This window comes from Crinia signifera, chromosome 8 (genome assembly GCF_055691185.1).
Source record: "Crinia signifera chromosome 8, ASM5569118v1, whole genome shotgun sequence".
Taxonomy (NCBI): domain Eukaryota; kingdom Metazoa; phylum Chordata; class Amphibia; order Anura; family Myobatrachidae; genus Crinia; species Crinia signifera.
Genome location: NC_139224.1, coordinates 36,895,417 through 36,909,502, shown reverse-complemented (window position 1 = coordinate 36,909,502; position 14,086 = coordinate 36,895,417).

The window sequence follows — 14,086 nt, the reverse complement described above, 5'->3', positions numbered from 1 at the left end:
TAGTTCAGACCCGGAGGAGAGGGGTCGTAACCGAAAATATAATTTGCAGCTCTCTCTAAAATTAAAGAACTGATGTCGGTCCCCAGAGAACCGATCGGGAAGATTCATCTTAGGTTCCTTCACCGACACAGCCATGGCAGGAACTGCTCTGCGAACCTCCTCCTGAGACTCTACCCTGATGGTGAGATCCTGCAACTGCTGAGTGAGGTGGTGGATCTGATCAGCAAAAACCTGAGCCGGAACCCCCGCATTGGGATCCATGCTACAAAGAAACACACAACCACCGTATATGTGAAATGGTTGTGTTATTTTTGGCCGGTTATAATGTTAGGATCCGGGGACAACCTTGCCACCCCTACCTCCGTTGCCTCAAACCGGGATTGGCGGACGTGTGCAGAGAGCTAGGCTTCACCACTAATAGCCGCGTTCGAAGGAGCCAGTTATTCCGGCTCCGACCCCGATGCCACCTGGTCTTACGAGAGGACAACACGACCGCCAAGGCTAGTAGAGAGCAAGGGTACAACTACCTAACCCTACAGAAGGCAAGGAGCCCCCGGATACTCAGTGAGAAATACCCCCAGATGAAACTACACAATATTACGTGGTAGATTCAGGGGCGTATGCCTAAACGTAACAATACGTGTAGATGGAATGAATATATATATATCTATATATATATATATATATATAGATATATATATATATATAAATATATATAATACGAGAATGGTAGCAACAATGCTAAGAAGATGGTAAGCTATCACAAAAAGAAGGCAACAATGCTCTCAAGATGGAATATAAGAATAATACAAAACTGGCAAAAATGCTCTAAGCAGAGACTTATCTGAAGCAGGACTAGAGATCACAGCACAAGGCACAGCACCGGACGTCCAGAACCAGGAACACAAAGGTACGCTTGAAGCAGAACCAGAGCTATAACCGGCGTCTGTTCCCAGCAGACGCCGGCTATTTATTCAAATAGTACCGCCTCCGTTGTGCTGACGTCAGCCACGCTGACGCCGCACGTTGCCGGATGTTCAGGGAGGTTGCCTAGCAACCTCCCGACGCCGGGGCGCACGGGGGAGGGAGCTCGGGACGTTGCTAGGCAACGCCCGACGCTGAGCCGCACGGGGAAGGAAGCTCGGAACGTTGCTAGGCAACGCCCGACGCTTCCTTTCCAGAAGATGGCAGCGCCCGCTGCGTCCAGCGGCTCCGGCGCTGCCTGCTAGAGGCGATGCGCTCGGAGTCGCCTGACCATCGCAGCGGCGCCCGCCACAGCCCCTGACATCTGGTCATAGAAGAAGCTACTATGGAGCTGGCCACAGTTAGATGCAAGATTAGCAGGCTTGATGTTGATTGCCTGCAGAAACTAAAAGCTGACACTTCCGTTGATTTGATTGGCAAATTGGCATAAGGGATAAGTATCGCAGGGATCTGCTCAAGTTCAAAAGGGATACATTATAAATTATGCAAAGACTATGAAGAAAACTGAGTATACAGCATAGAGTCAACACTCAGGTATGCCAGACAACGCTTTCAGCAGTGTGGCAAGCATACTCAACAAGAAACCGACACCACAAGTAGTGCCATGACATCCAACAGCGACAAAAATTCTGCAAGCACAAGCAGAAATACCAACTCTGATTGTTCCCCTTTAAGAAGTTACCACGAGGGATTTTTTAGAAACCCCAAGTGAACCAGACAACTCACCCTGGTACTGCGCTGGCGGAGGCCAATGCCAGCGGGAAATAAGGATGCAAGATAAATGGAATGAAATCATTTACAACTTTTCCAACAGACAATTGAAAGAAACAGAGATTGGAGTCCAGAGCAGAGGTCTCAACTTTGCACCGACCGATTTACACGATGGCTTCACCAATGAGACTGACAAATGCCACATTGGTAGGCAGCTCAGACTCAAAGAAGACTTTAACAACAAGGAATCATTGGCCATAAGTACATCAAACATCTGCCCTGTGAAACCCAAATCATCGTTTGATTCTACTTCTAAAAATGCCATGATAAAACTTTCACAAGGATACAATCCAAATGTAACACTAGATGTGGCATAATGACTCCGGTGCCTGCTTATAGTCTAGCCAGGCAGGAAATCTAGTCATTGAAAGATCTTAATGATTTGCCCTGCTGACAAGGGGGGTGCAATTGTCATCCAGGATTTAGTGGATTAAAAAGCCGAAATTTATCAACTCCAGGACATGCATGTTTACCTCAGATTGAACACCGATCCAACAACGCAGAACCAGGGTGAGTTGTCTGATATATTGACACAGGCTGTTGACAGTGGTCAACGATAAACACAAAAAAGCCCTGTTTAAATGCCCACCAAAAATCCCCTTGCTTTACATCTTGCCAAAGTTGCAGAAAGACCCCCTCAAACTCCCTGGACGGCCGTTTATATCAGCCAGATATACAGTTCATCTATCAAAGTATAAAATCAATTGTTGAGTGACCATATTTAACTTGGAAATCCATATTTGTAGCACTGACTTCCTAGCAATAGTGTTCTATCATGGGCCAGATGCACTAAACTTGAAAAGTGATAGAACGGAGAGTGGTAAACCAGCCAATCAGCGCCTGCCATGTCACAGGCTGGGTTTGTAAAATGACAGGTAGGCGGTGGTTTATCACTCTCCATTTTATCATTTTTCAACGCTTAATACATCTCGCCCTAAGAGAGGAGGAGGCCCCTATGCAGTATCCTCTGGCCGGGCCCCATCCGCTTTGCCAGGAGCAGAGCAGTTTGTACTAAAGTCTGAGCAGTAGAATGTTCAGACCCTACTGCACATGTGTGAATCTCCAGAAAAATGGCGTGGTGGCCATTTTTCCAGTGATTTTCGCATCACTGCCGACAGCAGCACAGCATGGTAGAGTCAGAGCACCATTTTTCCAGTAACTTCAGCAGCGCTCCTGCCGCCGCTGGACTCCAGGTGTTAGAAAAATATGTGTGCTGTTGGCCCCCTTGGGACTCAGGGGCCCGGGTGCACACTGCTCCCATTACACTACTGACAGTGATCAGGACAGTCAAAAATGGAATTTAGATTAGTCAGCGAGGGAATGACCAAGCAGAGAATCAGCCAGCTATAAAGCATCCCAAGAAACTGATACAGATACCGCTGTCACCTGTCTGATAAATGAATGTATTTTATACCAAAGACATTTCATTTTAGGACAGTACCATATATTATGTGCCAGGGTGGTGAAACTGAGGAAGCCGCCAAGTTGTGACACAGGCGGAGAAACGCGTTTTTAGTGAGAGCCTCTGCTACTAGGGGTGTGGTATGTGACTCCGACAGTCGGGATCCCGACAGTCATTATCCCGACGTCGGGATCCCGACTGCCCGGAGTCAGACAGCATGACGAGTGCAAAAAAGCCCCTTGCGGGCTTGCTGCACTCGCCACGCTGCGCTCGCCACGCTGCGGGCACGGTGGCTCGCTACGCGAGCCACCTATTCTATTCTCCCTCTATGGGGGTCGTAGACACCCACGAGGGAAAATAGCGGGTGGCCGTCGGGCACCCTGCTGTCCCCGTTTTGACAGTCGAGTAAATGACTGTCGGGATCCTGACTGTCGGGAACCCATCCGGCACCCTCCTAGATCCCTCGGATTAATTGTTCTGAACAAGCTGCTGTATGGAAAACACCCTGAGGTCTGCCCACAGCAATAAATTTGCATCTTGGAATTATCCGGAGTATATTTCTGGTAATTAGTGGAGAGACTGACCTAATAAGATAAACAAAAAAGCGCAACACCTTGACAGCTAATTGGATTTACAACCATGCGGGACTGGTGGTAACTATAATATTGCCATTGCCTCTTGAGAGACTTTTTCAGCGATTCAAAGCCTCATATATCTATCTAGCCAATAAGCCGCTACTAGCTTCTAGTAATTAATTGATTTTTACATTATATATTTTTTATGTTGTATGTCTTGTCTGTCCATTTATTGTGCACTTTGAAAAATTGTAGTTTAATATGAATTATGTTTTTTAATAAATATAATGGATTGATGTCCATTTGTGTGAATAATTTTCTGAGTAGGACTGCGCTTCTTAAGGGAGTTTAAGGGAGTGTCTGTGATGTCATCACTGGCCTCAATCAGCCTGTCTCAGTCGCAGCGTTGTGGAAAAGTCAGAAAATTACAGAAAATGGAGATTGTGACAGCGACAAAAGAATTGTAACTATCTTAAAGTGATAGTTACAATTCTTTTGTCGCTGTCACAATCTCCATTTTCTGTAATTTTCTGACTTTTCCACAACGCTGCAACTGAGACAGGCTGATTGTGGCCAGTGATGACATCACAGACACTCCCTTAAAACGCCTGGGCAGTTTTTATGACACGCCCAGAAAGCATCCTGTTTCCACCCCCCAAACGCTGACTTCCTGTTCGTCAACCTCTGGCCATTTTGCGCTTACTATCCATATGCATAGTCTGTCGCTATCTGAGCTCCTGCATGTGCTATGGGTCCGGTATGTATGCACATTCATTCTATAATCGCTTGACAGATGAGTTCTCACAACAACGATCAACTCTGAATCTTGCCCATGTACCGGACTTGGGCCCAATTCAGATTAATAAAACACAGTTACTGTAAAGGAAGTATTTGTTATAATATAAAGCATCTAAGGGCTGTGATTCGGTCATGAGTCGGATACATTGTGTTTATGGAATTAAGGGCCTAATTCAGACTGGATCACACAGCAAAATCTTTCTCTAATGGGAAAAACCATGCTGCACTGCAGGTGGGGCAGATGTAACCTGTGCAGAGAGAGTTGAATTTTGGTAAGTTATTTTGTTTCTGTGCAGGGTAAATACTCACTGCTTTACTTTTACACTGCAATTTAGTTTTATTTGAATGCACTTCACCCAAATCTCTCTCTCTGCACATTACATCTGCCCCACCTGCAGTGCAGCATGGTTTTGCCCATTAGAGAAAGATTTTGCTGTGTGATCCAGTCTTAATTTGGCCCTTATGGGCAGATGTATTATAGCAATGCTAACTGCGCCGCTATAACACGTCCTGCCTTGCCTCAATACTGAGTCGATGCTGGAAGGGATACTGACAAGATGTTTCAACATCTAACCCCCCCCCCAGTGATGTCCCCTTCAGCAGACAGCCAGGGCCGGTGTAAGGCATCTCAGCATCCTAGGCAAAACTTCAACCTACTCCCCCCTACCTCCCCCCAATTTTTTATTTTTTTTAAATCATGTGGTCCTCCAATCTCCCCTCCCCCTTGAGAAGGTGGCCAAGTCCCCTGCTTTCCCTGGAGGTCCTCTGCACCCTCCCCTTTGGCAGCCACAACAGAGTACAAGGAGGAGGGGGCAGCAATGTAGGAAGTATGACTCAAGGGAAAGTATAGAGGTCTTAGAAGTTCCACAGCCACCACCTGCATTAAGTACAACAAGGATCCTTATAGAAATCCTTGATTTTTTGATTTGTAGACTTGTTGGCGCCCAACCAGATCCCGGCGCCCTAGGAAGCTGCCTAAAGCTGCCTAGTGGTAGAGCCGGCCCTGCAGACAGCACATCACTGGCAGGGGCGTAGGGAGGGAGGTTCCAGTGGAGCATGTGCTCCAGGTGCCTGAAACTCTAGAGGGTGCCTTCTCTCCCCTCCCTGTTACAGCACAGCAGCAGTGACCGGCTTCTTTCTCCCGCTGCCTCCAGTGATTGATTTTTAGCAGTTGCAGCAGCATGCCTTGAGGCTGTGCTGTCTGCAATGTCCTGACAGCCGGCTGGATGATGCACAGGGCTGATGGTGCCGTGTCCAGGGCTATGTGAGGTTGCATTGTGAGAGGGCGGGGCTTAGTGGGTCACGAGGGGCTGTGTCAGCATGAGGGTTGAGCACTGCCTGGCTGTCTGTTGGCAGCAGCAGGCAGCACAGGGACTATGTAAAAACTGGACCCGGACAAAACCCCGGACCGCCAGACCGGACATCAAAATCTGCAGTCTAGAGCTTGTAGTGTCCAGTCCGGGGGGTGTCCCATTGTGGGGATGTCTTCTCCGGGGGATGCCTGTGATAGCTTTTGATCTGGGTCTTGGGTCTTGTCTGGGTCCGATTTTTACCCATACCCGGCAGTGCAGCAGCATCCCCACAGTTCCTTCCCACTCCTCCCCATCCTTTCCACTGTCCACTATAATCTAGGGATGGCCATCGTTGCCTTTGCCATCACTGGTTTCCATCGATGGCAAAAGTGCAACTGACCATTGATGGTGTATAAGTTGGATGACCATCAATGTCATCCATTTGCTTTGAAAGATTGGCCTGTGGGCCAATAAAAATATGGGGGCGGGGCTTCATGGGTGTTGGGGGCAGAGCTATGTCCCGGACCCTTCATGAAAAAATAAAAATGAGACTATTCAGTTAAGCCTGACATCGATGGTGGGAAACCATCTGGTTCTTATTGTCATATTGTCGAGTAGCTCATCGCAGCCTTGTGCAGCTCTACAATTTTGTCCCTGTTGTCCTTAGACAGCTCTCTGGTCTTGGCCTTGGTGGAAAGGTTGCAGTCTGACTGTCTGAAGGTGTGGACGGGTGTCTTTTATACAGATAACCAGGTCAAACAGGTGCCATAAATACAGGTAACGAGTGGAGGATAGAAGACCTTCTTAAAGTAACAGGTCTGTGAGTGCCAGAAATCTTCCTGGTTGGTAGGTGTCCAAGTATTTACTTTCCACAAGAATATACAAATAAATTGTTTAAAAATCTTACAATGTGTTTTCCTGTCCTGTCCCCCCCCCCCCCCCCCACACACACACCTTCTGTCTCTCACAGTTGTACCTATAATGGAAATTACAGACCTCTCTCTCTCTCTCTCTCTCTCTCTCTCTCTCAAATTGCACAATCGGTGGCTGTCCAAATACTTTTTTGCCCCACTGTAAATTAAATACACTCTATTTCCCATATGCAAAAATGTTTATGTTTTTTTTTACGTTTATTGACATTGTCAACGTTCTCTTATCGTAAAACCCGAAAGTATTAAACTCACAAAGCTTTCCTCTATGTTGATGTATCCTGGCAACAATAAATGTATTGCTATTTGAAATTACTTTTATCTATTGCAAGTAGTTTCATTGTTTGATAGTCATTATTGTGAAACGCTATTGATCTTTTTATGCCAAAAAGGAATATAAAACATCATTATACTCCATTCCTTAGAATATGCCGGCCTAACCTCTCCGCCATCACAGCTCTACCTCTATCACCTTGAATGGGTATATAACGAGCTGATGGGTCAGTGTGTGAACAATGGAAGATTCTCAGAAGTTCTTTGTTCGCTGGTATCAATACAGAATAAATGACATCCATCTATGCGTCATGCTCCAGTTATATAGATAGAGATCAGTGGAGAGTAGACCATAAAAAGCAAAGGGGGTTTTATTTTAGTTTTTTACACAAACTGGAAATTGACCAAAAGAAGCTAAAAGGAAGACGTTTTTAAGTTGAGCTTTCTGGGTAAGGGGTATTAAAGCAGACATTAAAGCCTTAAAAAGAATTTCAATACTTCATAAAGAAGAGAAAACTATATTGTCATACTTTTGTCTTCTTTATCTTTCTCTAAGGGGTAAATGTTCTAAGGGGCCAATTCAGGCCTGCACGCTCAGGTCCGACTTAGGCCTTGTCTCCGATGGTGGGGGACTGCTCATGCGCATACAGTAGGTGCTGATGCGCTTGTGCCAACCCCCGTAGTGAGCCGCCTTCGGCAAAATTTTCATTCACTGGAGTGCTTGCTGCCTTATTGACAGACAAGAGGCGTATCAGAGTGGACACCTGGCGGTTCAGTGGTTGCTCACCATCAGATGACTTCTCTGTTCAAAGCAGAAAAGTAACCCAGGACTTACCCTCTTTCCAGGGGTATAAGAATTTTAAAAATCGGCCCTTGGGAACCGGAGATATCTGACTTCAAAATAGTGGTCCCATCCATGCCTGTTAATTACTCTTCCCAGTCAGATATTTCAGGTTCTGTCTGACAGAGTTTTTATGAGGGTATATTCCAAAATCTGGGACTCTCCCCCTTTGAGGGACACTAGTAGCTTGTCTCTACTGTGCCCAGAACCAGAGATATCAGCCTTCCAGCAGCTGGTTACTGCTCCAGCTCCACACACTTGGTATGTAGTTTTATATTCTCGTTGGCAGATTGCTCTGCCTCCTGAACTCTGATCCCCTAGTCCCCAGTTCTCTAGTTTATAATTCCATTAAAATTTAAGAAATCTATTTCCGGGAACTGGAGATATCTGCAGTCAAGCAAGCTGTCCTCCCACCAGATAATTATGAATAATAAGCCCACTCCACTATACACCCCTCCTCTGCGTATTACACATCCTCTACCACCCTGGAAGTTATTTATCAGAGCCCCTTCATTCAGCCCAATGCCCCTTCTACCACCCCATCTCCCACCATCTGTGCAGTAAAGGTGTAATTAGTGGAAATTACTAATCCAGGCCCTACATGCTGAGTGGTTGATAAAATACCCCCTACCACCTGGGGGACATCAAAGTTTCCACCATATATATGTATGTGTGTGTGTATATATATATGTGTATATATATATATAGGGCGTAGAGGGGATACGCACACTCCAAGTAGGGATACCAGTCTGGGTGCAGGGACATTCAATGAATATTGTGTATCAGTCCTTAATCAGACAACTCCAATCCAAGGACAGACAGGTCCAGCACACCATAGCATATAACATGCAGATAAAAACGATTTATTGAAGCAAGGTATAAGAATTCATTATACTCAGCACATCCGTGGCAGTAGCATGAGACAGCTTAACACTTCAATTCCACAGGCTTAGCCCTGACGGGCCGTTTCGGTGTCAAATCACCTTCCTCATAGGGCATCAACCATACAATGAATCCTCAAAGCATCTAAAACATGGAAATACACCTGAATTACATAATGAATAATTACTAACTCGCGCCAGGACTCCAAACTCACCTTTCCCGCACTGCAGGCATGCTCCCACGGCGTCCCGGAAGTCTCCACGGGACCCGGAACTAACTTGCCTGTTCCTAGTGCCTGGGGAAGCAGAATGGGTTCCTAGGCGCCGGAAGTCAATAAGCGGTTGCCGTGACAACGCATCTCCCACTGTAAGCGCTACTCAAAACACCGCTGATCTGCAGCTAATAGCTGCTATCTCACAACAATGTGCCAATACAGCGGACACCTGCTGGGAGACACTACTGTGCCATCACAGCCTGTAATCAAAATAGAGAAAAACGCCGGCATAACGTTGCCACGGCAACCACCACACCTCCATAAACAATACACATAACAACATCACAAAAACAAGGATAATAAGCAGAAAAGGATCAAAAAGACATAGACAGTAAGAAATAGAGGTGGCAAAAATTTACATAGTCATTAATATACAATGGCAGAAATAGATATAATCTATATTGTTGGTTATAAAGCTCATTGAACTGCCGGATCCCTATGTAGAGAAACATTGCCAGATTCAATTCTTCATTAAGACCTAATGGTGCCATAGATTGTAACGTGTAGGTCCAATAGCTCTCTCGTTGTAGCAACAAGCTGTGTCTGTCCACACCCCTCTTTAGTGGTGGAACGTAATCGAATGGGAGAAATCTGAAGTCACACAGGCGATGACCTGCAAGTGCGAAGTGTCTCGCAACCGGGGGTGTATTCCCATCCAACTTGATCAGGGCTTTGTTAATTGACGAGCGATGCATATTAATCCGCTCCTTGAGCATCCGGATGGTTTTGCCCACGTATATCTTATCACATGGGCACTGTATAATGTACACGATATACTTGGTGTTACAGTCCATCCTGTGTTTAAGTTGGTATACCTGCTTCGTTATTGGATGCTGCCAGCTACTGCCACACATTATATACTTGCAGTCGACACAACCTGTACATTTTCTGGCTCTTGTGCCAGTGTTTAGCCATGTGGCTCTTGTCACCGGTTTCGGGCCCACATCCGTAATGACCACTTGCTGTTTAATATTGGCGCTCCTCTTATAGCAAAACATGGGAGTCTGCTCACAGTATTTGCCAATGACAGGGTCTGTGCTTAAGATGTGCCAGTGCTTCATGATAGCTCCCCTCAACACTCCCGAGTTGATAGAATAGGTGTTAGGGAACAAGAGTTTCGATCCCTGAGTGTCCTTACTACGTGGTACTAGCAAGTCCTCCCTTCTCAGGGCTAGGCACCTCTCTTTGGCCCCATGCACCTCATTAGGATCATATCCTCGAGAGATAAAGCTCTGTCCCATCTCGTCCAGGGTTTTGATGAGATCATCCCTGTTAGACGTTATCCTTACCGCTCTCACCAATTGTGAGAACGGCAGTCCTCGTTTTAGGGGTTGGGGATGAAAGCTTGTTGCCAATAAAAGGTTATTCTTGTCGGTAGGTTTCTTGTAGAGGGTGGTTCTGAAACCCTCTGGTGTCTTAGACACCAATACGTCCAAAAAATTAAGCTGGTCTAAGCTACTTGTGCAAGTAAACCTAATGGACCCGGCAGTCCCATTGAGCCTGCCTACAAAGTCATCCAGTGCCACCTGTGATCCAGTCCACACTATGAACAGGTCATCAATAAAGCGTAAATAAAATGCAATAAATTTGGAAAAATCTGGATCCGCCATAATGTGAGTTTTTTCAAAATCATACATAAACAGGTTCGCATACGATGGGGCCATATTGGACCCCATCGCAGTCCCCTGCAGCTGTAAATAAAAGGCGTTATCAAACAGAAAATAATTTTTATGCAAAATAAATCCAATGAGTAATAACAAAAAATCAATTGGCGGACCTGCATAGTGTGGACTGGATTCCAGGCACCTTCTGACAGCTGCCATACCTTCAACATGACTGATGTTGGTATATAGTGACGTAACATCAAGTGTCACTAAAATACAATCACGTGATGGCATGCCAAATTGGTTGAGCTTATTAAGAAAATGAGTTGTGTCCCTGAGCCAATATGGTGTGTTTTGCACGACATCCTGCAAAAAGTAATCCACAAATTGGGATACAGGTTGTGAGAGGGAACCAATCGAGGATATAATTGGCCTCCCAGGTGGGGAGACCAAGGTTTTATGTATCTTGGGTAAGATATAGATAAGTGGCACCCTGAGGAATTCCTGTGTTAGGAAGTCCAGAGTGCCCTTATCTATCCACCCATTCAAGCTACCCATGTTAAGGATAGAGTCCAACTCTTTTTTATAACCCAATGTTGGGTCATTTTTCAACTGCTTATAGCAGACATCATCGGTCAACTGGCGCAACACCTCATTTATATAGTCAATGCGGTTCAAGATTACGGTCGCCCCGCCCTTATCCGCGGGACAAACCATAATTGCGGAATTTTCCCGCAAAGACTTCAAAGCTAATTGCTCTGTTTTGGCAAGGTTGGATCTGTGAATCCTGGACCGTTTGACCTGAGGGATTACGTCCTGTCTGACCAGTCTGATGAAAGTGTCTATGGAGGGGTTGTTAACCTGTGGGTCAAACCGAGACTTCACCTTAAAGGGACAAGCAATTTTGGTCTCACCACTGATAGCGTTATCAGTGGGATGCCTCACAAAGTGATCCTTCAACCTGAGTTGCCTCTGGAACTTGTACAGTTCGACCTCACAGTCAAATGGATTCTGCCTGTGGGTCTGGACAAAGCTTAGTCCCTTATTAAGTACTGACAATTCAGGATCAGTTAATTGATAATCAGATAAATTGTACACGATCACCTCTTGCTGTCCCTCTGGGTTTTGCCTCTTTCGGTGCTTGACCCCCCCTCTCCTGCAGGGTTTTTCCCTCGCCCTCTGGCCTTCGTTTGGGATGACTCCCCTAAAAAAACTTTCTGATTGGCCCTCCCCGTGGGCTCGGTATCGCTCTGCGAGGTGTTGGATTCAATATCCGTAAATTGGTAATTAGAACGCTTGAAATCACCCCTCTTTCTCCTTACAAAATTACCTCTCCAGGTAACAATTATTATTGTTATTTATATACATTTGGTCTATCTGTAATACTTTAACTGACCCGGCATATAGTGAGTCACCTAAGTGTCCATCTCCGTGCTTTGCTCAGCCCCTCTGGAAACCCCCTTCTGAAAATCCTGCGTTTGCCCCTGACTTACCATTTTTGTGGGCACGCCCATCGAAATGCTGGATGAGCACCAGGGAATGCAGACATTCCCCTGACTACTCGGGGTGGGTGGATGATGTCACATGATGTCAGCGAACAGAGGAGAAGTCATTTGATGGTGAGCAACCACCGATGGGTTTTTCCTCTGTTCCACTGTAAATATTTATGCTCATGTGCAGCCGCTTGGTGAGAGCAGGTGAGGCAAACTGCTTGTTCGCCATCCCGTTCTCAGCTAGCAGTGTGGGCAGGGGGCTTGGGGGCAGCGGTGTCGGGCTGCATCCGTGGGAACGGCCAGCATTTCATGGGCATTCTCATGAAAATGCCGGGCGTTCTCATGTAAATGGGCCGGTGACATGGTTGTGAGGGGCGGGCAGCTGGTGTCAGCGATGTCAGCTGCACGCCTGATTAGCATACAGGGCACCCGCAGATCTAAGACACCAGATCCACAGGTGGTATGTAAATGGACCGGTGACATCCAGCAAGGTATATGGACTCCCTCATTTAAACTTAACATCACATGGACAGGGCCGGTCCTAGGTTTCTTGGCACCCTAGGCAAAAATTTGGCCTTGTCTCCCCCCCCCCCCCCCAATCATTTGTCATACTCACCTGGTCCCCGGTGTCCATCTTCAGAGGCATTCCTGGTTGCAATGATGCATTGCATGGGTGCACTGGTGATGGCATGATGCCACCCACGCAATACATCATTGGGAAAGGGGATGTCTTTCAGGATGGACATTGGGGACTGCCAGAGGTCCAGGCGAGTATAAAAAAATTATACATATACAAAAAATCGAATTTTTGGTACTTGTTTCCTATCTGGGCGCCCATCGCGGGCATCGCGGGTACATCGCATGTCATTATAATGACATGCGATGCGACCGACGCGATGCCCGCGATTTTCCCATAGAGAACAATGTTAAATGCCTCAATTTACCCGCGATGACCGCGATTTACCATAGGAAACAATGTTAAATGGATCAATTTCCCCAAATTATCATAGGGAACAATGGGAAATGTGGCAAAAACACCCCTGAACATAAAAATGTCCCCCCAAAAGTAGTTGCCGCCACCCCGCCATCAACGTGAACCCGAAGCGTGGCGAGCGCAGCGAGCCCGCGAGGGGCGGCGGTACGCGTCCTCCGACCTTTTCATGCCCTACTATCCACTAGGGCGTGGAGTGAGAATAGAATAGTGTGGCGAGCGCAGCGAGCCACCGAGCCCGAAGCGTGGCGAGCGCAGCGAGCCCCGCGAGGGGACGCGGATACCTTCACAGTTATACGCGTCCCCTCGCGGGCTTCCCAGGTGTCAAGCCCGCGAAGGGACGCGTTTACCTGTGAAGGTATCCGCGTCCCCTCGCGGGGCTCGCTGCGCTCGCCACGCTTCGGGCTCGGTGGCTCGCTGCGCTCGCCACACTATTCTATTCTCACTCCACGCCCTAGTGGATAGTAGGGCATGAAAAGGTCGGAGGACGCGTACCGCCGCCCCTCGCGGGCTCGCTGCGCTCGCCACGCTTCGGGTTCACGTCAGAGGCGGGCTGGGCCGGGGGGCAGGGTGCCATGTGCCCCCCGGGCCGCTTAACCAATTACTAGATGCGGGCCGACGTGCTGGATCACCATCTGGTGATCCTGCACATTGTTTACCTCCTCCTCCAGCCGTCCAGCGCTGGCCGCGGCTATAAGAACATGGCCGCGGCTATAAGAAAATGGCCGCCGGCCCCCGGCACTGAGGACATGTCCTCAGTGCACATGACATTTACTCTGTCCACCCCTGCGTCTGAGGAGTGGAGTTTAGGAAAGAGTCGGGGCGGGCGCAGGAAAAGGCAGAGAACGAAGCGGGAGCCGGCGAGGAGGAGGTGACTGGGGAGGAATGAAGCACTGCAGCCGGACAGCCACCGCAAAGGGGCTGTCCCTAGCCAGTGAGTGCTGGATGCGGAGGAGGCTGATAGCGATAGGTAAGGC